Source organism: Prinia subflava, chromosome 5 (genome assembly GCF_021018805.1).
Source record: "Prinia subflava isolate CZ2003 ecotype Zambia chromosome 5, Cam_Psub_1.2, whole genome shotgun sequence".
Classification (NCBI taxonomy): Eukaryota; Metazoa; Chordata; class Aves; order Passeriformes; family Cisticolidae; genus Prinia; species Prinia subflava.
In genome coordinates this window covers 35,182,819-35,207,710 of record NC_086251.1, presented here as the reverse complement: position 1 = coordinate 35,207,710, position 24,892 = coordinate 35,182,819, and positions in this window count along the sequence as shown.

Here is a 24,892-nt window from a genome sequence, read left to right as displayed (position 1 = left end):
CAGGACTGCAGGAGAAAAATGGACAAGATTTGTTTTATTTAAAAAAAAAAAAAAAATAGGTGTTTTAATTTTATGCATCTCAAGTATTACCATCCCATGAGGAAATCCTTTGCTACCTGCTTAATAAATCTTTTGTTCACTTTATATCAAAAATATAGCAAAACATTAAAACTTTAAAAGAAAACAGAAGGGTGCTTATATGGCTTAATAAGGTCTTAAGAGTTTAATAAGGGCTTATAAGGGCTTGAGAAGAAGGATGCAAAAGTTTTTTTACAGAGGTAAACCAGACCAATTTCTACCACTGCATTGCTGGAACCTGAAGACCAAAGTTTGGAAGAGAGATTTTGTGGTAGAGGTAGGAGCTCAACAAATACACATTCCTTTTCCAAAGAGCTTACAATCAAACTAGAAAACTATTTGCCAAGATTTAAGGGGTAGTTTGTGGTGCTACACAAATTAGTAGTTTCAGAAATTTTGACAATTGATAGTGAGTTGGACCCTGAACAGAAAAGAAATGGAAAAAAATAAGCTCCTTTGAAAAAACAAGACTATTAAGTTATGCAACATTAAACATAGACACAAGCTCTGTGCCAAAGGCAAATCCCTGTTTCAGGTAATAAAAATACATTAACTGCTGGAGAGGTTATGCAACTAACAGCCATAAGAGAATGTGATGAGCTGTGAATTTAATAAAAACTTTTGGATCATTTTTACTGAATGCAGTGTCCTTAAATAGGTGTTGTAACACAGTTCTTAATTGTCAGAGAGACATTTCAAACAAATTGTGACTTATCCTTGTTTATTCTTCCACACAAAAAGGGACAACATGTAGAAGTTCCAAAGAAATATACAAATATGATTCCTAGGAATTTTTACTACATGTATGCACAGATACCTCCAAAACATAAAATTACTGAAAATTTTGTTGAATGTTATTTAAATGTCAAAAATATAACAAAAACTAATAAAACAAATATACATTGTTGTGAGAGACTGAAATGTTATGGTTAATGGCTTAAAAATTGTTCTAAAGGACTTTTGTCCATTATGGCAAAGGTGTATAAAGGATCCATGGAGTGGTGATACTTTCTACTTAATCTGTCTCTCACTCTCTTTCTCTTCCCTTCCCCTATTTTTTGAAATAGGTAATTTTTTTTTTTTTTTTTTTTTTTTTTTTTTTTTTTTTTAACTCTCCAGTGAGGTGTTTTGCTGTTGGAGAAAACTCAAGCAGTCAGCCTGAGACAGAATCAGCTTTTGTGCTGCTGATATCAAAAACATTTGATAAAGTTACAAAGCATTGACACCATTTGAAATAATGGACATCTTTTGGTAATAACAGAGGATTGGATTTTTATGTCTAGTCCTTTCTTGTGGAACTCACCTTAGACTGTTCTCCTTCCTGCTAAAGTCGAGCAGAGAGCAGAGGCAAGAGGGCATGCACTTGCTTTGGCCCAGTCACTGTGTTAAGAAACAGTTGGTGCAGAGTTGTGCTGTAATTTGCTGTGGGTAGAGGTGAAAAGAGGAGGGAACTCTATTCCATGAGTCCTGTGGCTTAAGTGTTACTTCCTTTTCTGGGCCATGACTAAAAGTAGAAATTAGTACGCTGAGTATAACATAACTGAAAAAAAACTGAAGTGATGGACAGATTTATCACATGTATCAGAACTGTCTTGAGTCTCCAGCTACAAAAATTTGAATTCATCTCTTGGGGGGATGGATTGGTATATCTTGAAATTTAATTTGCACAGCCTATAAATTTGTAGGGTCTCTGTAATATTTTGTCTGATCCTAGAAAATCTGTTTCTTTTGTGCCGGAAGCATACTGGTGCACTCAATCATACTTGAACCTGAAGATCTGGGACAGCCTTAGCAGAATAAATGCAAAAGAGAAACATGACACGAGGTCAGTTCTGACAGCTTAAAACTGTGGTATCTGAAAAACCAATGAGATCATATGATTTCTCAGAACATGCAATAGGTTATAGGAGAGTACAGCCTGCAGGCACACTCTTTGGATATATGCCCAAGACAGACAACAGCATATGTTCAAGCACAGGGACATCAGAGCAGTGGAATAGAAAATAGCTGTGTGCTTATCATGGGATGTGGGAAAGCCTGTTCTCCCTGGAGGTATTTCCAGGGGCTGGTATTTGTTATTAGGTGATACTGGTGTTTGATACCAGGTTTCCTATGCCATTTACATTCAGAATGGAATATACAAGAGGAGCATTGGATCACCTTTGAGGAGCAAATACTCCCATCCTGTAAACACTGAGAAATGTTAAGGACTAATAAATTGTCTTGATGGATCAGCACAAAATGGTAGGATTTGTGATCATGTAATTGTGATTCATTTGAGGAAATGCTTGGTGACTAATGGCCCTCAAACACCTACATCCATCTGTGCATTGCAGTTGTTGATTATACTTATCTAATTGTGTAGGATGGAAAAAACCCTTTTTTTTTTTTTAAAGATGTGCTGAGGGATCTTCCTTTTGCTTTGTATTTGAATTCCTTGTTTAGGTGTAAATCTTTACTCAGCAGAAACATGAGAATGGCCATAAGAGAAATATTGATGGGTTTTCTTTTCAGTTTTATACTCTTAAAGAACAGTATTTTAGCCTAAGAGCATATCTGGCCTCTTCCTCTTGCACTCAGACACATAAAAGCCAGGGTTGATACAGCAATGCATTTATATTCTCAAAAGGACAGACTTGCAAAAGGAGTCAGGCAACACCTATAGCAAAATACAGGGATAAAGTTCTGCTTCTGGCACAAAAGTAAAGCTGCCTGTCTGAGAGGGGGTTTCTCAATGATCAGTAACCCAAAAAGCAAATCATCTTCAGCTACGAATTCTCATGTACGTTCTGTTTCTTAGCTCTGTCAAAAATTAAATATCTGCACTATGGGAAAATGCTTCCTCCTGCTTGGAAAGAACAATCAGTTGTCTGTCTATGCCTCACTGCACTACTCCTTGAACATTCCACAAGTTTTGTAGGCCAGAAGAGGAAGCAGTGAAGCATGGATTTGAGGATTTCAGTCATTCAAATGGGATGTAGACTTGGGGTTTTTTAATCTAGGATTCCAAGTTTATAATATACTGTCAATATACCTGCTGTCCATAAGCCACCAGTTGTGCATAGTGCCTAAAATCTCCCTACTAGGAGATAAACCCTTCTTTTGGGGATGACAGCCCACACATATGCTTTGAGCAATCCCAATTCAATTACTCAGTGGTGTGATACAAATTCACATTTCCCACCTTACCTAAAAAAGATCTTTAGCTACAGGAACTGCTAAGAAGCTCTGCAGGATGTACTCTTAACCCAATCTGTTAAAGTGCTCTACTTGTGTGGCATAATTAAAAAGACTTGTGAGCCTGTCTCTCAAACTAAACAAAAGCTTGGAGTGCCTATCTGGAACTCTCTTTACAGAGACTACAGAGGTACTGGTCTCTGAGATAGGAGGGTAAAAATATACATAAAGTATTGTTCATGCATTTTATATTTTCCTTCAATATTTCCTATAAAAGATTGTGTTATACTTAGCTGAAAATAACTGGTCTTTTTTATTACCACTGTCAATGAATATATTGTTTGCTAGGTGCATTCAATGAGTTCATCAGTACAGCAAGCTGAACAGAATTCAGACTAATTTTGGGGTGGCTGTTGTGAAATTCAAGATGATGGAAGAAAAGAGTAATATAAAAGTTATCAGTTGTCTGGGTAAAAGGGATACACTAACAAAAAGAGAAGTTTTGCTTCCCTGCCACACTGGACCCCTTTTCTACTGCTTAGCAACGGATAAGATGCCACTTATTTTGAGACAGGAAACAGAAACAGCAAGAAAGCTGCACACAAAGCTGGTATCACTGCAAGTGTCCTGTACAGCTCATTGGTGCACGGAGATTTGGCCTATAATGAAGTTATTTGCATTCACATGCAGGCCCGGCTGTGTGGACATCAGTCCAGACTCTGGGAGCTGTTGTTTCACTGAGTCAAAAGAAATTTGCACATGAAAGCCACATCCGCATTACTTAACTGCTGCAGCTCACTCAGGATTGTCTTCCTTTTAGACCAAAGCAAATCTAAACGTATGATTAAATCTTCAGAGGATTTATTTTATTTCTTATGGATAGCTGCTAGACCTGAGAAATTGTGAACAAACTATGCAAAAAGAATTTGAGGTGTTACCCACTCTGAATCTGATCTCCCTTACAGAAGAGCCACATAACTGCAGAATTTTTTTTCAAATCTCCCCAGCCAGGTTTTCTGCCAGTTGGCAGGGTGAAGGCATTCATCTTTTCAATATCTCCCATGCCTCCTCAATTTGACTGCAAACTTTATTCTTATGTGCAACTAAGATGGAAAGGAACAGGCATGCCTGGTGTTAAATACCGATTGCGTTAAATTGAAAAAACCTAAAATTTGTGGCACTGTCAGACTGATAATCCAAAATTAAAAGTTATGCTAGAAGTTAACTCTGGACCGCAACATAAATAAGGCTAATTAGCCACATGGTCAATTCTTTTTCCATCAGCACGGATGTACAAAGTACCATTTATGTTTCCTCAGTTTTATAAATACATTAGTGATTCTCCACAGATCCTGACATTGATGCAATAATTTGCACTTCATAGGGAGGTCAGCCTGCCACCATTGCATTTCTGATGTCAATTTATTTTCTCTCTCAAATAAATAAATAAAATAAATAAATAAAACAAGAAAAAGCCTCAGTGTTAGCAATGTCTGGGGAATTTTTTCACAAAGTCTTTGGCTTATTCACCAAACAGTTACAGTCCCAGCACTGACAGTGCAAATTCCTTTATAGGATCCTGTTAATGCACTTCAATCCTGACCTGAAAGAACCTTTATGGCTGACAGGATAGTTTAATTTTCATGCCCATTCAATCTTTGGCCTCTGCATTAAGACTGCCAACAGGGGTGCAAATTAACACCAATTATTCTGATGTTTTATGTACTGGGCTGAGAGCACCAACTCATTTTACACAGGCCATCACCCAGCTGTCAGATGTTAATGACTTTTGGTTACTTCTGTCCTGCTTCAGATTCATCTGAGTAGCTCAGAGTTGAAAGGATCTCTGTTTCATTAATAAGAAACTGACCTGTACAACCCTCTTATCATTCTCTTTCACAAATTCAAGTGTAAATGTTTATTTTCCCATTAAATAATAACAAAATACCTTGCCTGTTGCAAACTCAGTGGATTTATGGCAGTATAGAATTTAACCTAGTCATGTCAGCTGCTTTAGGCATGGGCAGAATTTTGTGCCTCAAATCTGGTCAAATAAAGGAATATATATATATATGTGTTCATAATTTTATTTCCTTATAGGTTCAAATGTTTTGTTCTGAACACTTATCATTTAAAAACCACTAGTATAACAGCTGAATATTACATCATTTTTTCTTAGGATGGAGGAATAATTTGTTAGCATTTGTTAGCAAAAGATGGATTTATTTCACGTTCACTATGGAAATTATTGATTTATGATATTATTTGCTAACTCTACTCAGTCAGCACTGTGTTGTGTGGACATACCTTTTGGGTGGATATGCCTTTCCTGTACCTTACAGCATGGATGGCTTCAAGATGCCCTTTCCTTTTAATTACTGTTACAAGGATGACCTGTGTCCAGAATAGTCTCTGAAGAAGCTGGTAGAGGTGCAGTTTGTGGGTCACCATTTCTGAGATCTCCTTCCTTCAGTTATGTGGCAGAGGCTTAGTTTTGCAGTCTGCAAACTTATCTGATGAAGTTCTGATACAATGTTGAGCACAGTGTTGAGGAGTGGGAATGATGAGTAAAGGTACAGAATGTACAGCACTGCACAACATTCAGCCATACGAGAGTCACAGCAAAAAGAGAGGATGAAGAGGCTTCTAAAGGCACTGTACATTCACTTGGGACTCACTTGTCTTCAAAATGTTCCATTATTTTAGGGTTTTAGGAAGGTAAGCAATGTGTGCATTGACAGTTAGGCCCTAGTTGAGAGAAAATGGCTGAGCTCTGTGACTGTGTGTACTGAGCTCCTTCACTCCAGAGAGCGGGAGCGACACTGCAACAGTTTCAGTATTGAAAGGAGCTTAATCTGCTTGCTATACCTGTGGTTAAGAAGATGAGAAATAGGAGTTCGAATTGAAGAGAAGGTTTTATACTTCAGAAAAACCTCTCAGGAGGCATTTTTAAGAATAGTTTAGAAAGGCTGTACTAGGAAGGTAAGGAAACACCCTAGATGAACTGAATGTAGATTCAGTTAGCTGCCTTAGAAAGTTAGGTTCAACAAGGTAAACTTTTGAGTTGCCTAAATTCCATTATTTTGTCAGCTGACTATAATAAATAAGGTAATGTAGCATTGCTTACAGTATTATTTGTCTGCAGACAATGTTTTACATCCAGCTGCATGACACAGCTCTTCAAGCCCATGTTCTTAGATGTAGTCACTAGAGAAGATAATCTTGTAGAACAAACAGGATTTGTCTCTAAATTTGAGGTGCTTATTTCCTCATTATTAGTTTTAGAACTTATTGAGTTGAATGTGGGTGTGTGCCACAGGACCCATGACTACTGCCTCTTTCAAAACCTCCCAGAAAATCACTGTGGTTGGTGTCTTAGAGGCATGTGTTATTCCACAGATTTGGGCTGAAGGGATTCCCACCGGGATGAAAACTTTTAAAACACTTTGATATTCATCTTGTATCCATATCTGGGGAGAAAGGCTTAAAGTGATGCTGTTGGTCACTAACCATGTTAAGCCTGAAGAACTGACAGGGGTCTCTTCCTATCCCACCTCATGCAGAAGGTAGTCTCTAAGACTAAAACTTTGCACTAAAAATGGGTGAATATGCTTCAGGCTCCGCATGGTAAACTTGCTTGGCACAAATGCAGTATCTGTGGTAACTACGGGACGTGTTTGAAAACAAGCAAATGCTGAAGTGTTTTAGCTGCCACTCTGATTAATTTAGTTTTTATTAAATGAGGTATGTAGGCAAAATAATTACCATTGGATTATTCAAATCTTATTTATTGAAGATTAACTGTCCCATAGATGATAATTAAAGTTTTGTGAAACAAGTAATAATAGTGTTAAACCAGTTTTTATGTAGACACACATAACCCAACACCCCCTTGCACTGCATCAAAGCATTTATGGCTGCAGAAGAATGCAGCATTCATTTTTGTTGTGTATAGAAATCAAGAAAGAAAAGATGAAATAAAAAATAACCATTATGTTTTAGGCATTAAACTGTGTTCTGCTATCCTTGCTCCTTCCTTTTTCTCTACTGCAGCTTTTTAAGATTTTGAGAAAAGTATTGTAAGAAAAGCTTAATGAATAACATTAGTGGTGCTGCTTGGTGAGGTATTAGAATATATTTGTAGAATTCATGGTGTCACTGGTAGCACTCTTGACAACAACTCCACAGCTGTGATCCAAGTTTCCTGACCTGCTCTAGAGTGAGGAAGCATGATAAAAGCCCTTTTTACTGTTTTCAGCACTTGGGACTTCAATGTATAAGGTTTAGTTATGGGGTCACCTTAAGCAGATGCAATGCAAAGCTGTGTTACATTAACAATGTGGCATAATGTAGTTATTTGCTAAAATGTAATTAGTATTCAGCCTGATGCTCGCCACTGTCTTCCTCATAACCACAAGCACTTTTCAAATGTGGATGTAGTCATTTTTATGCTGCTGTTCCTCACAAGTATAATAATGCACATCACAGCAAAAAGTAACTCAGCACTCCTTGAAATGCTGCTAAAGAAAATGGGGACACTAATAATCATTACTTTTGATCTTCTAAAGTCTACAGCATGTGAAAGGATTGCTTATTTAGAAACAAAGCAGTGTGGATGTTGAGTTTTTCACATGCAGCAGGAGGGGGCAATATGGATATTGCAAACTCTTTTTAACTTAAGAGGTCAAATTTATAATTAGTAATAGTTTGCATTGCAACTGGATCTGAGCATTTCCAAGTCAAATAGCTTATTTTAGCTACTGTGTGGGGTAAGAGTACAAGAAAGCTCTTGCCCAAAGAGGATAGGAAAATATACAAAAGACTAAACATTAGACAGTAGAAAAAATTTAATAGTAAGAGTAGAAAGTGCCGCTAAAAATTTAATTCCAGTTTTCTTTTGTCTTTGCTGCAGCCACAACTAGAATTTGTCCCTAATAAACTCACTCATCTCTATCCTGAATCCATGCCAACCCAGAAATCTGTTTTTATGATTTTTTTAGTACTTTTAATGGTGCATGCTTTTGCATGCTTTTTAGAGCCAGATAAAATTATCATCTGGATTTTTCCATTTAAAAATTTTGTTCTGAATATTTAAGCATACTGACTATTTTGTAGGCTTAGAGAGTCTTATCTGAATCTCTAAATGTTCTTTACTTTGTTTTTGAGTTTTCAGCAACAAATCCAATAAATCTGTTAGGTCTTTCCAATAATGCCTTAGTAAAATAAATAATGATTTATATCAAGGTTCAACCAGCAAATTTCATGTAGCTGTATGATTATGAAGCTGTTGTGAAAGTTTTACAACATGAATCATTGCTTAAACTCTTTGTTCAGAGACTGGGAAATACTTTTTCAAGATAGATAAAGTACGATAGACAGCTGAGAGCTAGAGTTAAGGCATATGCATTGGAGGGTAATGATGCTTTACCAGAATGAGGCCACTTCAGGGTTTTTTGGTAATATAAGCAAAGAAATTACACAGTTCACCATTATTTTTTCACAAAGTTAAAAGGCATTGGAAGCAACAGTGTTAGGGATAATCAATAAAACAGTGAGAATTACCACTATCACAAAACTCAGAGGCTTTTTTCCTTGTTTAGATTTGCTATAATAAATACATGTGATATACAGAAGCCTGCTATATAGCAACAATAAGACAATATTTACTTATCATAGCAACACTGGAAAACTGTTGTAATGGATTACATGAATAATTCAGAAGGAATTTGAAAGAGTATCTAACAAGAAGTAAATCTAATAGCCCATCCAGACCTGGTCCATAGAAATTTCAGAATTTTAACTGAAGTTCAACTCCATTCAGTGGCCATGAATAAATTTTCCCATTTGCAGTTAAGCAAGATGTTGATATGGAGATAATGATACTGATTCAGTACCCTGTTTGTTATTGTGTTGGGTCTGCCTGAGATGGAATTAATTTTCCTCCAGCCCTCACAGCTCTGTGCTCTGCATTGGTAGCTGGAGAGGTGTTAGTGACACACCAGGGCTTTGGCTGCTGGCAAACAGAGCTCACATAGTATCAAGTCTGTCTCTCCAACACTCCTTCCTTGAGCAAGACCTTGGGACAAGGCACAGCCAGCACACCTGACCCAAATGGACCAAAGGGATGTTCCAAAGCACATGACTTCAGTTCATATATCAACATGAAGGGAAAGGACGAAGAGGGAGGAGTTTTGTTTATTGTGGCCAGCATTTGTCTTTCAGAGCAATGCTATAGACACTGAAACCCTGCTTTCCAGGAAGGGGCTGGACATGGCCTCATCATGTGAAGCAGAGAACAAGCATTTTGTTTTCCTATGCTGCCATGCACAAGCATCTGCTTTTGCTTTATTAAACTGCCTTTATCTTGGCCTAAAAGTTTTGGTTTTTTCCTTTTTCCACCTTATTTTCTCTAGTCCCCCATTCTGAGGAGAAGGGGAGTTATAGAACAGTGTGATGTGCACCTGGCATACAGCCAAGGTCGATCCACATTTATTAAGCTAAAAAAGAATACAGTATTTATATTACTTTGCATATTGGAGAAAATTAATTAAGATAGGTTCAGATTCCTAGGACCTTAACTATACTGAAGATTATCAGAAAGAGTATATTTTCAAAATAAAAATTATCAGGATCTTTTTTCTGTTTATGACTGCTTTTTAAGCAATAAAATTATCAGGCCTTGTATGTCAACTGAACTCTAGGTAGCTTATTCAAGTTCTATTTCATTTCAGAAACCTCATGCCCAAGATGTTTAGAAACTTGCTGGAAAATGGACTTTGACACTGAAGAGATAGAAATCTCTTTTAGTTTTTTATTTCCTTTCAGTAAGAATAAAGCTTCTGTAACTTTTGCTATTTGCTTTGTTTTAATCTAATACTTCCTCACACCATATGAACATCTGAAAAAAATTCAGTTGATATGAAAACTGATAAAAAAGCATCTGGCTCAAAAACTGGTTTTAATGTTTGTAATTTAAAAATTCCAAAGGAAAAATGTGAAGAGATGTTTCCCTTTTACACAACTGTGAAGTGTTTGAAAGAGTGCCTGAATATGCTGTAGCACAGTGTCCAAAATCTGAGTAATGGCACCACCTGGACACTCAAGGCTGACTCATGTGTATGGCATTTCTTGCTTCCATTGGAAGGAACACATCTCTCCTAAGTACAGAAAGTACTGTTTCTAACTCAGGAAGGGAATGACATTGCCTTGACCTATTATCCAGCTGCCCAGAGAGTAGTTCACACACAGGTCTGAGACTGTTCTCCCAACCAAAAGGAAGCTTTAGATGAATTGCTCATTCATCATTCCAACATCATTAAATCAAGCTCTTCCTCTGTGCTGTTGCTTTGTTACTTCTCAGTACTAGCAAAGAAGCCAAGCTTAGCTAAGGCTAAGACAAACAAGATAACTTTGTACTCCAACCTGTTGTTCAGTTAGCTTTCAATACTTATCTGTCTTATGGTAAGATCCTGACTGGAGCAAGATGAATAGAGTATGTGTTAAATTTGAAGGCTCATGTATCCGTCTCAGACTGAAAGGGATCTGTGCTTTTTCCCTTCTGCTCTATCTAGTACCCTTTTTCTCATGCACAAGTATTCAGGATATAATCAATCCACATAATAAGAAAAGTACATAGAAAGAAGAGATGCTCAAAAAACCCCACTCCAAAACAGTAACACAAAAACCCCAAGGGTTCTATATTCTATGCAGAAGTGCAAGACCTCTGTCTGTACAACTGCAGGTCTCAACATTCACACCACAGAAATTACTCTGTCTTGTAATTTTTTCTTCCAAAATTGAGCAGGAATCAATTAATGAAGAAGAGGTTTTAGGAGCTGAGCTGAAGATCTCATGAATAGTGTAATAAAAATGCAGTAAGCCATTCATGTGCTTTAGATTTGAACATTTGAATGTTTAAATGGGGTATGTATTAACTTAAAAATGAAATGGAATATTTTAGTTTATTTTTTCCTGGTCTATCTGGCTCATAAACATCTCAAAGGATCCAATTGATTATATAAATTTTGTTTTCTGCTCCTGGCTAATGTCAAGTTTCACAATGTCACACAAGAACAAAAAAACTCTATGACTCTCAAGATATAAAATTTTCTTCAAGTAATGAACAAAAGATTGTATCAGTTTTCTGAAATCAGTACTTTCTTCTTTTTTTTCTCGTTTTAAAATAATTGCTTGACTCAACTACTGTGTCAGTATGCAATATAACATGTATTTACTTTTTGCAAACTGATTTAATATACTTTTCAGCTTTAACAAAAAAAAAAGGTACAAATGTCCATTAACACACTTCAATCAGCACTTATGTTAGTGCTGGGGGAGGGCGATTTCACCTGCAGAAATACAGCATGTCTCAGCTATTTTTCACTGAAATAGGAATGAAATATAATTTTCCTGATATAGAAAAAAATTTTTCCTTACCTATTATACAAGAAGGTAATTCCCTTTACATACATTGACTATCTGTGATTCACGTGAATAGGTTTTTAATGGTTCATAATTAGATTGAGAAGAATTTTTTCTGAATATCTAATTAAGTGGAATAGATATTTGTACATTGGATCATAAGTGACCTATCAGCATCATCTTGGGTTTTTCCCACAGAAGCAATTCTGTGAAACCTTTTTAGACATTCATGGCATTTCCAGGTTTGTGGTTCTGCCATTCTGGGACACAGTGGTTAAACTGAAAATCTGAATATTGCTTCCAAGCAAAGAAAGCTGATTGAAATAACTCTAATATATCATCCTAAATCAGAAGCACTGGTGGTCTTTTATTACCTTGCTCTCTATGAAACTAATAAAATTGGAGTTGGATGATCTATTTCTCTTGTCCCTTTTTTTGTTCTTTAAAAACCACAGTTTTATTTTTCTGACTTCTCCTCTTCACTTTTCATTACCTAGATTTTATTTACATCACTCCAGTCTTCCTCCATACATTTTGACCTCACTTTTTTGTCAAAATGTTCCCTAGGGTTCAGTCTCTTTACCTATGAATGTATGACCTTAGCATGTTCCTCCATTTTTTTTAAACTCTAATAATTCCATAAAATCCTTTTGTAGATGATTCACTTACTTTTCACTCTCCAAAAGAATTTATCTTTCCTGGTACCCTTATATTGATTTTCTCACATTTACAATCCCAAAGAAGGAATTCCCTTCTTATGTTATGTTCAAAATCTCAATAATTATGTCTGTTTGAAGTTATCTTCCCCTTTCTTCTAATTTTTCTTTCTCTCATCCAGATTATCCTCTTGTTAAAAATGTCTTTGGACTGTTCATTAATCATTACTTCATCTATTTTCTGCCAGTTAATCCTCTAATTACATCTTCCTTCACATCCATTCCATTCAGTTTATTACATGTTATACAATACTCTACAGCTTTCATGTACTGCTCTCTTTCAGTTGTATGCAGGGAGAAAGAAGTTCATGAGTTGCATTGTGTGGCAGGAACACAAGTCAGACTTGGAAAGTATTCTTCTAATTTTTATTCTCCTTCCTGGTTATTAGCAGACCAGGACTGTTACAACAGACAATGTTGAGCAGTTTGGGAGGGAAGATGTAATAATATCTTTAGGGGCTCATTTGGGGGAAGCAAGATCTCTCCTTCAGCAGACTCAGAGCTCAGACAACCCTTGGTATTATGGAACTCCAGTATCTCACAAAGGAATAAGAAACCTAGATTTTGAAAGACTGTATCCTGTGGTAGTGAGAGGCAGAACATCTAAAGTGGACTCCTTTGGTAAGGGTTTTTTGTCATGATCTTTCAGGCACCCAAAATTAAGCCTCCTTTTCCCAGCAGAAAGATATATTACACTTGGGAAAAAAAAATTTAAAAAAAAAATCCCTAGAGCCCAAGCATTAAAGCTGAGTTCCTGTATTTCTTTCTGTATGTATATATATTTTTTTTCCTTTTGTCTTCATTTCTGAATATAATTTGGCTGACATTACTAACCCAGACTGACCTAATCTCAAAAATAAAAATGTTGGATGTTGCTACAAGATCCACATAATAATTAATAGATATTTAAACAAGGAGTACAGACTATGCTATTTTGACTTCATTGCCTCTGGTTACAGTAATTGCATTCAACTGAAGTGTGTCAGCTTATGTTATGCCCAACATACATTCTCAGTGAGAAGGCTGCATTTTTTAAAATGGGAAAGCCTCTCAATAAAAGAAAGGAAAGTGCTCTCAAAGCTTTCAGCTGGCAGTAGTGCTCCACCACAGCAACTCAGTGTGTGTCAGTTGATCACCTCACTGACAGCCAGGCTACATGTCCAAAATACCACAGTCCTTCTCATCTGCTAGTAAAAGCTATTTCCTTCCACCTCTATCCTCTGACACCTGTAGTCTAAACCCCGTTAAAATGGAGGCTAGTTCTTGGCAATCAGAAGATTGAGAAATAGCCCGTGGTTTTAATAGGCAAATAGCCCATGTTTTAACTATTGTAGATAAAAAAATATCATGTGCCTGGATGAGTGCAACCCATTCATTGGTTAGCAGAGGCACAAGCCTTCAGAGAGAATTGGATATCTGCCTGATGCCCCAGCTGCTGGAGCTCACACAAGAATCCGTGTGTTAGCTGACAGATGTGAAAAATCTCGTGTAGGTAGATATACAGCTCCCTGCTAAAACTGCTCTGCAGCACAGGTTTGTGTGACTTATTAATGCCAGTACACAGATTCTGTTCCACTTATGAGTGATTAGTTTCAGACAGGGGTATAGACAGGCAAGCATGCTGGACCCAAATCTCTCACACGCTGGGTTAGCTTGGCACACTATGTAAAATGCTTCACTTCCCACAGTAACTGTGACCTAGCTCATGTTTGCTGTCAGAAGTGGCCAGGTTGTGAGTGAACACCTGCATTCAGCTTTTTCCTTCCATAAAAGTAATGAAGAAGCTCCCAGCTTCGGGTTCTTGTCATAGTGCTGAGGGGCTCAAAGCCATTCAGGAGGATCAGTTTAGACGCCAACAGCTGTCACTGCCAGTTCTGGTAAACACGCCCTGTTGCAAGCAGCTGGCACTAAACATCACCATACCCTGACTGATGGAGAAAATGGGCCCTACAGCTACATCATAAAGACAAATGCTTTCACATAAAGGAAGGCTTAATCACGAGAGTAGAATTTGGCCTGTGTTTTTTTTTTTTTTTTGTCATCTTAGTACTATAAGGAAATTGTCAAATTTTTACATTCAGTAATGTAAAGTATGATTTTTATTTCAAAATGAAATGTGAAAGCAATAGAGGTAAGAAGCAACATATTCTAAACACAAGATCCAGAGACTTAGAGTTATGCAGAGTTCTGGTACTAACAGAACCTATCACTTTATAGAAGGCATTTCACTCAAGTATCTAAATGTAGATTATATTTCATGCTATTTCCCAGTAGTATAACATCAAAGTTCTCTTTTTAGTATCTATAGTAATAATCACATGAGCTCTACTCAGCTTTGATACCTCAGTGAAAAAGTAAAGGGAAATTTTCAGAAATTAAGATTTAGCAGGAAATGTAATTCGAGGAGGAACATGCAGATGTGTATATAAATCTAAATTAATCCTAATATATAAGCTTATAGCTTTGATATAGACTATCTAGGAAGGGAAATTTAAATGAAGCAAACATATATATTAATTGCAAACCTTTTTTCATATTTTTGATAACAGGGCCTTTGGTCCTATCATGGTTTAGGAATGGTATCTTCCTATTTAGTACTCGCACTAAAAAGAAAACCACAAACTGCTCCCCTCCCCATCCTGTGAGACAAAATGCAGAGATCATGGGTTGAGATAAGCACAATTTACTAGAAACAGCAATGAGATAAGAAAAATGAGCAGTAAGGACAACAATACTGATTACAAAAATATACAAAAGGAGAGGGTGACTGACCAGCAAAATACTTACTTGGGCCCTCTTGGAACAACATGGCTGATGTGTTTCTCCCTCCCACCATGCTTTTCTCAACCCCAAGTCATGTCCCTCTCCCCAGAAGCAAGAGTCCCTTACCTTTGCCTCCCAAGAATGATGTACCTGGTATAGAATAACAACCAGGACATGCCCACATGGCTCCAGGCTCCACCCTCTCATATCTACAGCAAAAATTTGTTTTTCTCCTGACCAAAACCAGGACAAATCCAAAGACCAAGAAGTACACAATTATTTTAACTCTCATGCTTCATTAGTTCACAATCATAGGCGTGTATTGACACACATTTGCACACATAAATCTAGGGTTTCAAATCATTTCTTATTACCTTGAGAAACTATTCTTCTGTTCATTCTAATTCTTTTGAAAGAACACTGATTAATATAGCCAGTGGAGAATCAAACAGATTTAGCTTCTTGCAAAAGAATCGCTATAACCAATATCTTTGTCAAGTTCTCTCTGCTGCTGCTTCAGCTGTCAAAGTCAGTGGTGCACTGCAGCATTGAAGGTAATTTCCATTTCACCGTAAAAGCTGTTTTTCTCAATTTTTTTGCGTCTTTGTGTTTTGCCTTTTTTATCTTTCTGCTTGTCCCCTATCCATCTAATACCACTCAGATGTCGTTGGCACACTCAGGTTTACCACAGCCCGGTGATTCCTATCCACCTATCTGACATGCCTATAGCACAAATGCTGATGATGCATTGTATGTCCAGCACTTTTTGTCACAGTGACATTCCTCAACAAAGTACTGCCTAGGGGTAGCTGCTGGTTCAGAGTCACTCTCTTATGCAGCAATTACTCAGTTCGATTATATGCTGATGATAAGCTATTAAAAACCACTCATGCAGAACTTTTTATTTATCAACAATCGTGAAATTCTTTTTTTTCTTTCTGCCATCTAAAAATCTAATTGAGAAAAAAACCCCAAACAAACAACAACAAAAAAACCAAACAGGCAAACAAACAAAATACAAACAAAAAGACAAAGCAAAACAAAACAAAAATTCTGGCAGGTTCTCAAAGCATTTGGGTTAGTTAATGGATGTAAATATATCTATATTAGCCATAGTGCTTCAAAAACAAATGCTTAGACAAAATGAAAGAGGGAAAGAGAGAAAATAGCTGTTTTCAGAAAGTCAGATTCTCTAAATAGCTTGTCTCTTGTGTTTTCAAATTAGTTTTTAAAAGGAATAATGATTGAATGCATGCAAATCTTATATACATGTATTAGCAAGATATCAAAGAATCTAAACAGAGTTCTGGTGGGCGAAGTAAAACTTAAAAACAGACCAGAAAAACACCTCAGTTATTTAACTATTACCACTCTATGTGTTATATATATATATATATGTGTTAGAGTCAAGGAGGACCTCAAGATTTTCATACAGAAACCACTCTTTTTCATATAGAAACAGCATTCAAAAGTAGCTCTCTTGATTTATTGATGTGTGGACTGGAATAAATGAAAAATTTCAATGAATTAGAGAATCCTATGTCTTTAAAATAAAAGAAAAAATAAAGAGAGAGAAAAATGGTACAGATCTATAAAGTGATCTGATATTTAAATCTGTCAGTATTAGAGATAGAACAGAAAGGAAGGGCCATAACACTGTCAAAGAAATTTCAACTATATGGCACTAAATAAAACTGAGGGCTCAGTAATCATTCAGTACATGATCAGACATGAAACTAATGTAAAGAAGTATTTGTTCTCAAGTGAAGTAAATTAGAAGGATATTAAAAGCTGCTAGTTTGTTCTGGGCCGCTTCAAGCTAAAAATTGTCAATAAATTACTAGCATTTTAAAACAGTGACCATATACTATAAGGACTTCAGAGACATAAAGTTCTTCCAGTCATAGTAAAATGCCCTGCTTGTTTAATCTGTAATCCATTGTCTTGACCTAATTATATGTATTAGATAAAAATGATTTCTCCCTGTAGGCTACAATCTCCCAGTGTTATGTGCTGAACCATACATAAGGTAAAATACAAGAGGTTTTTGGAGAGCTAATTCTTTTCTGTTGGAATTCCATGGCTCCTAAAAGAAACAAGGCAGAGAGCGACCACACAATCAATAGCTTCTAATGGCAAATTATACTACTAATAATAACAGTAAAAATAACAATAAAAATGATGATAATAATAAATTACTACTACTACTAATAATATTATAATAATATAAGGAATGCCATTTGAATTAGGTAACTCTTCCATGAGTATGATGTCTATTTGAATTAAAGCTAATTGGCTCAGTAAAGGTGCAAATCCGTTTCTTAACAATTATGTATTTGTGCTGTGCAGCAAATTTGAGGAAGATTACACAAACAAAAGAAATATCCAAAGGCTGGACATTGCAAGGTTCATTCCAAAGATCTGAGAGTAAATTTACTCTTGAGTCTCCAACCTATGAAACAAAGTGATCCTGAATTGAAGCCCATAGTTACCACCTTTTATGGATATTTACAGAAGCCATTCATAAAATACTTCAGCTTTCAGGTAAGCCATTTTGCCATCTAAACATCAGTAGCAGCTTTGATTTCCCCTGTCCTATTCGTAGTCTGATTACAAGACAGACTAGCTGCTCTGCCAAGTGGAAGAAAGGAAAACCATTAGTGAAATGTCACTCTGACCCCTTTCAAAGAATCAAAGACTTTTCAAAGAATCAGGTCTCCAAGTAAATCCCAAGATGCTCAGCTTTTGATTAAAGCAGTTTTCTTCCTCCTCTTGAAGGAGCTGGAGACATAGCAGAAATAATGAACTGCTCCTGCTACTGTGCATCAGCAGCATACAGTAGCTTTGAGCTGGATACTGTCAGTAGAAATGAACTGATTGTAAAAACTTTATCAGCCAATTCAATGTTCTTATCTATATATATATATATTGGTGAGATATTAACAGACCACAGGGAGAAGAAAGCTGGACTACAATTAAGTGTGTCCACCAGTGTTACAGGAGGATTATATGGAAAGGAATGACTTGATATATTTACGGAATTCATTGTAGAACCATAAAGACAGAGCACTTTTCCAAATTATTTGAAATCAATAGGTTTTACTGATTCAGCTGCAGATATGTTTTTTCCCTACTGGAAAATTATGGAAAAAAAATATTTACATTTAAATTAATTGCAGATTTTAAATGAGACAGAAATCTTTTCTATTGTTCTAGAAACTAGAAGAATTAAAATCAGAATACTCTAAATTTAGAATTATATTACCAATTTTTTTCTTTATATAGGAGAAAATTAGCAAAGGTTTTCTTAGTTGTCTGGTCTTCATTTCTTTAATTTACTATTTAATGCATGCAGTCAGATTAATTAAAGTTCATTGTAATTTTCTAAATTAATTCCATTTTTTTAGGTGAAGGTTGCTTAAAAATCTGATTGATTGTCTATTTTAATAAACTTGTAATTTATTGGCTTCACATTTTCCTAAAGTTTATATGGGAAAAATACCTAATATGCCACATGAAAGGAAATTAATTGATTGTGGGTCCATAAAACTTAATAATCTTTTAAAACCCCATAAATTTTAATGTGGATTTGGTATTGTAACCATGAAAAAAACCTGGAAAATTGATCTAAAAAATAACAAAATGCTAATTTCTAATGCACTATTTTTGGTTCAAGTTAATCTAAATTATATAAAACCAGACTTGGGAGTATCTTCTGGATGGTTTTGGAATGTGAGTAGATAACTCACTGGTAAAATGATCAGCAGGCTCTTTACAGACGTTTTGCCCCCTGTATGGTCTCTTGGTCCACAGAGAGGTATCCAAGAGCTCCGGTGCCGCCCGCTTCAGCAGCTCCGTGCGCGGTGACCTCGCTGCCCATCCCTGGCACTGGTGCGCTGCGGGCAGGCAAACACTGCCGAGCCAGCCTGAGAGCCCTCTGATGGGGGCAGAGCAGCGGGAAACCACAGCCGGGGCTCAGGGGCATGAAGAGAGAAAAGGGATAGGCTTGGCTCAAAGTTACGCACAACTCGCTGAACTGCAACCCCTCATCTCTGCCTTGTTTGGGGAAACAGAGGAATGTGACTAAATGGAATTTATATCATCATGACTATGTAATAAATACTTTCAGAGCATAAATATCTGACAGTCTGTCTGAAATATTAATTTCTGCTTCAAGGAGGAAGAGATATAATCTTCCAAGATTTTTCATCAATATAGTTTAAAATTATATTTGATATTTCAAGCTGTTCTTTGCAAGAAAATACTTGGAATTTTGACAAAATACTTGTTTAAGAAAAAGGTCATCATGCTACACTATAGTGAAGAGTCATCTGCTTGATAAAATTCAGCTTCAAAAGGTTTTGAAGAAGAACTAGCTAAATATAATTTTTAAAAAATAACAATAATGAAAAAGGAGTAAAGCTTACTCAGACTGCAGTTGGTACCACCAGCCCATCTATGGCTAATAGAATGTAAACTGATGTATATAGAATGGCAATGCATAAATTTCTGTATATTGATTCTCTGGGTAAAATCTTTCCTTAAAACTTAAATACATATCTTTAGCTTTATCTCATGCTAGATTGACAGTAAGTATCAATCTTTAGGGTAGTAAAACTCAAACTCAGCCTATCCTCAGGACCCTAGTCAGCTATCTTGCTGCCAGTAACTGCAACTTATGGCAATAAACACTTAGAAGGTTATTTTGCAGGAACAAACAATTTTTACAGTTATTGCTTCTACTCTATTAGAAAACTACTTAGAAGCATAGAATTTGCATGTAATGCAATACAGCTAATGCTTGTTACTTGTACTCTGCAGTTCAACTTTCTTAAAAATGAGGGTTTTTTCCTGTGGGTTTACCTAAACTTCAGCATTTTGAAGAGGAGGAAGACTGTGAGATATCAAAATTCCAATTATACCATATTAACTAAAATAGAAAAAAGTCTGTAGTTTTTTTAGCAAATGTAGTTGATGGCTTGGATTTAAAATACAAGCTTAAATGTCTGGCCACAAGTAGAAGCAGGAAAATTAAAATTTAAGGAATGTGTTTTTATTAGGATGATGAGGATAATAGAGAGAGAGAGTGTAATTTTCTCTTGTTTAAGATAGTTCTGGGGAACAGCTCATCTGCCAAGGAAGCTGTAAGCCTTTCTGAATAAAAAGCAGGAAAATTGCTTCTATTCCCCCAGGATAGCTCTAAATCTAGAGAAGATGCTTAAGGCAGAGGAAGTACAGCTTTGTGTAAAGTTACAAATAATCGGAATAGTCAGTTAAAGACAGTCAAGAAAGAAATTGGGGGGAAATTTACAGCTCATCGTAAGGAATTTGAGTATTTGAAATCTGAAGAGAAGTTTAAAGAGCAGAACCAACAGTACAAGACTTAGCACTGTGCCCTTGCAGATGTTTTGCATTCACTACCTGTGGTACAACAAGTTCAGGCAGGAAGAACTAACCAATATAAAAAAGCAAGTAGCATTTGAGCAGAGGAGTTAGGGCAGTGAAAGGTAGCTCAGATAAGGTTAATGATGAGAAAAAAAAAAAACAACAAACAAAAGTAAATATCACCTATTGAGTATACCTATTGAGTACGATAATTTGATCATTCATTTCAGGTGGTAACAAGATATTAGAGATAGAGGTATTGACCTTGGGATTAGGATAGATTTCCAGTGTCCAGCAGTCCACTCCTAGCACGTCTGTACTCTTCCCTCCATGTTCCTTCTGGAAAAGAGTTAGCACAGGTGAATAGGACCCATCCTATCAGTTTTGATGGTCCTGAATGTAAAAGAGTACAATAAATAGACAAAGAGTTACCATGGCAGTTGGCCCAGGCTGAGATCCAGTCAAGGCTGTGTCCCAGTCCTTCAGAACCCTGGCTGGTGGGATGGAGAGCTGGGGACAGGAGGCTGCCATCCTAGAAACCCAGGAAGACATATTTCTTATTAGGTCATTTTGAGAATATCTGTTGCTGTCTTAAATTGGACAGCAGTGTAGTCAGCATTAAAAGTCTTGTTGCAGGAAATAACAGGTCTGGCTCCCAATGGGCCCAGAAGGTACTCACAACTTTATTGAATTCCCAAACTAAGTTGTTTTGCTTAGACTAGAAATGCAAAGAGGGACTCGGCAGTGTTTAAGAATATAGAAGCAACAGTAATTTCTAAGTTTATATGATTTTCTGATTGGGATGTTTTAGAATTTGTGCTTGAAACAGTTATTCCCCTCATGCTGGTCGGTCTGACTTCCTCAGGGTAGTAATTCAATGAATGGATACAGGGAAAAACATTTACATTGCTCTACTCAACTGTTGATAGCTTTTTAAAATTTGGCCACATTCTGGTCTCCTCTGCGATGAGATAAACCCAGCCTAGATACTGCTGTGGTCAGTCACACCCTGTATTTTTCCCTGAGTTTCATGGGACATAATCCTTACCCATGTCCTTCCAGTTTTTTTTTTGTTTGTTTGTTTGTCAGTATCACACTGGAGCAAATTTTAAGTTATACACATTACTAGTCCTAGAAGTAATAGTGAATAAAACAGTATTATTGCTGTATCTCAGTTAGCAACTAGACATCAACTTCTGGATGTAGTTATTAGCAGGGAGAAGGTACTTCCAAATATGCAAACTTTGTCAGTCAGTTTCTGTGCCATTTGTTGTCACCACAAACTGGTGATGTTTTTATAGATTCTGAAAGTGATACCTACCAAATATGTTCCACACAGATGGATAAGTGAATCCGTAATTACTGAAGTCAAATATGTATATATTAGGACATCACTTATAAATGAGCATGTTGTTTTTAATGAATAGCAGAGATTCAACATTTAAACCCCCTAATTTTATACACTTAAGTTTAGGAATACAGTAGAGGGGCAATGAAGCAATTTTTTCTAACAAAATTTATGTACAGTAAATTTGCACTGCCTTGAAGTTAACTTCTGTCCTCCTTCATGTAGTACTTTAGTGTTCACACTTAAATTGAGAGTTGCAAAAAATTACTGTATGTTATACAACCTACCCAAATAAAGATTGTAAGGTGATATGCAGATCATAGTTATTAAAAAAAAAAACCCTACTTTTGATTGCCTGCAATATCCAACATGATTCCAATACCGTACTTGGCATTTTAGTAGTTTTTAAAAAAATTACAAGTCCTCATCTGTAAGGAGGTTTAATCACTAGTACAAAAAAATATATTCAAGTCCAAGATAGTTGATGACTGGCAGATTTACCTCCTTAAAGGGGAGACATGGACATTAAGTGTTCACCATAAAAGCCTGTCTTTCACAGTAGTTGTCTTTCACACTCTTGGCATGAGAACTACAAAAGCAGCCAACTTTTAAATTGTAAACACACTAGCTCAACATGGTGATGTTACTGAATAATTTCTGCAGCCACAATTTCTAAGACATCAAATTTTTAGATGTTGCAATGAAGGATTATAGTAAAATGTGGACCAGCAAAATCACTGAAGTGGCAGGTCTTGCTTAGCAAAAAGACAAGTAATTTCAAAGAAAGCTTGGAGATTTCCTTTAATCTTTGGAATTATCAAGAACCTGAAACTTTAGATATGTGATTCTGATAAATTGATCCTGTTCTAAATAGCCTTCACAAAGGAGCAGAAATACATAGGAACTGTAACTGAGGCCACCCCCTCCATGAAGTCTTACTAGTTCATCACAAGACCCCCTACCATAACAGAAAGTTTATCAAGTAGATGAAGCCATCTTGCCAAGTGGGAGGTCTTGAGTTATTACAAAGAACAGAGCTAAGTTATTAAAAGAAAAAATATTGTTCTAGTTGTTGTGCCTATGCTAATAAAGCAGAATGTAAAGCATACAAGAATACCTTTAGAGAATGCTTCTTCTGTCAAGAATTATTGAGATCATGAGGGCTTGACAGCTGAGGCATTTACATCATCTCACCAGAGGTAGCTGTAACCTTAGGAGGCCTATCACCACATAGACTGAGCAATCAAGCAGGAATAAATTTAGACATTCATGTCCATTTTTTAAATTAAGGGCTTGATGGAAAACACAGGCTGCTGATTTCTTAAGGCAGAATCCTATGATGAAATAGAAATACAAATTATATAGCACTTTGAAAATCTACAGTATTCTTCCAAACAGGATGAGTTGCATTATGGGAACCAATTATATACATGAGTTTCTCATATTTTGGTGACTTCCACACAGATATATTAAGACAGGGACTTCATTCTGGAGATGGCAAGGCTCTGGGGAGACCTTATAGTACTTTCTGGTACCTAAAAGTGTTTTTTTATAAAAAAGAGATAGAGACATGTTTACACAGACGGGTAGAACTCAAGGGGTAATGGTTTTAAACTATAAAAGGAGAGATGTAGGCTCTCTTTGCTATGAGAATGGTGAGACAATGGAAGAGGTTATCCAGAGAAGTGGTATACCCCATCCCTGGAAGTGTTTAAGGTCAAGCTGGCTGGAATCCTGAACAAATTGATCTAGAGGTTGGAATGTAGTGGTTACCTCCAAACCAAGCCATTTTAAAATTCTGTGATTCTTGGTATTCTATCCTAATGTAAGAACATTACATACATCATAAACATGATGGGGAAGAATAATTGAAGTGGTGTTGCTATGCTGATATAAATTTGGTATATAAACAAAGATTGTTTAATTGTTTTTAAAATAGTGAGTGGGTTCCTGAGTTAGAAGAGGTGCTTTTAACTGTTTTTTTAATATATGGTCTTGCTTCATATTTTGCATTGGTTTTCTCAAATTAATGCAAATCTGCTTCATCTCAGTTTCATAGTCTTTCATTCCAGATATGATTCCTCCTCAAAAAGCTGCTTGGGACTCAGTGCCCTCCATTTCTGGTGCCTTGGTAAATATGGCAAGTGCTCTAGTGTCTGGCACCTGGTATGTTTCTGAGTGATTCAGTCCAGCCTACTTTAAAAGAACATTCACTTTCATGATTGCTTCAGATTCTACAGCTGTGGCCTGATTGCCTGCAGAGAGATACATTGAATTCTCTCTCAGTAAACCAATTTTTGGCCTTTTTATTAGATTTACATATTTATTCAGCTTGCTGTTCCAAGATATTTTTTGGGAAACAGTGCACCAAACTCGTATCATTATCTACCAATCAACACCGTGGAATCCTGTATATTAGAAATATATATAATATTTTGTATATTTCTAACCTTCAAGACAAGAATCAGGTTGCTGTCTGTAGTTTCATTAGTCTGGATAGGAAGAACATATGTTTTCCATGTTTTCTGAAGTTTTGTATCTCCTCTTTATGCGCAGATAGAAACTCAGCTGTTAGATTAAAAATTGCCATAATTTTATCTTAGATTCTGTCACAAAAATATTGAGTGACTTTTTGTGAAGCTCAGTTCATGTATTCTCTTTTATGAAAATCAAATTAATATTTCTTTAGAAAATAATAACAGCAACATCCTTATGTTTAGTTCAACCTGCTTATTATTTTATGGACCAAATGTAATAACAGGATTAATAAAAAATTGTGTTTTGGGGGACTAACTCTATAACTAATCTTAAATGGAAATCAGCTCCAAGACTATCAAACCTAGTACTCAAAACGACCATATTGTTGTTCTTTTTGTTTTGTTTTTGTGTTGTTGTTGTTGTTGTTTTGTTTTGTTGTTTTTTTGGTTTGGTTTGGTTTGGTTTGGTTTTTTATTTAGAGCTATGTTGGTATTTACATTATGGTTCCAATTAACCCTACTTTTAA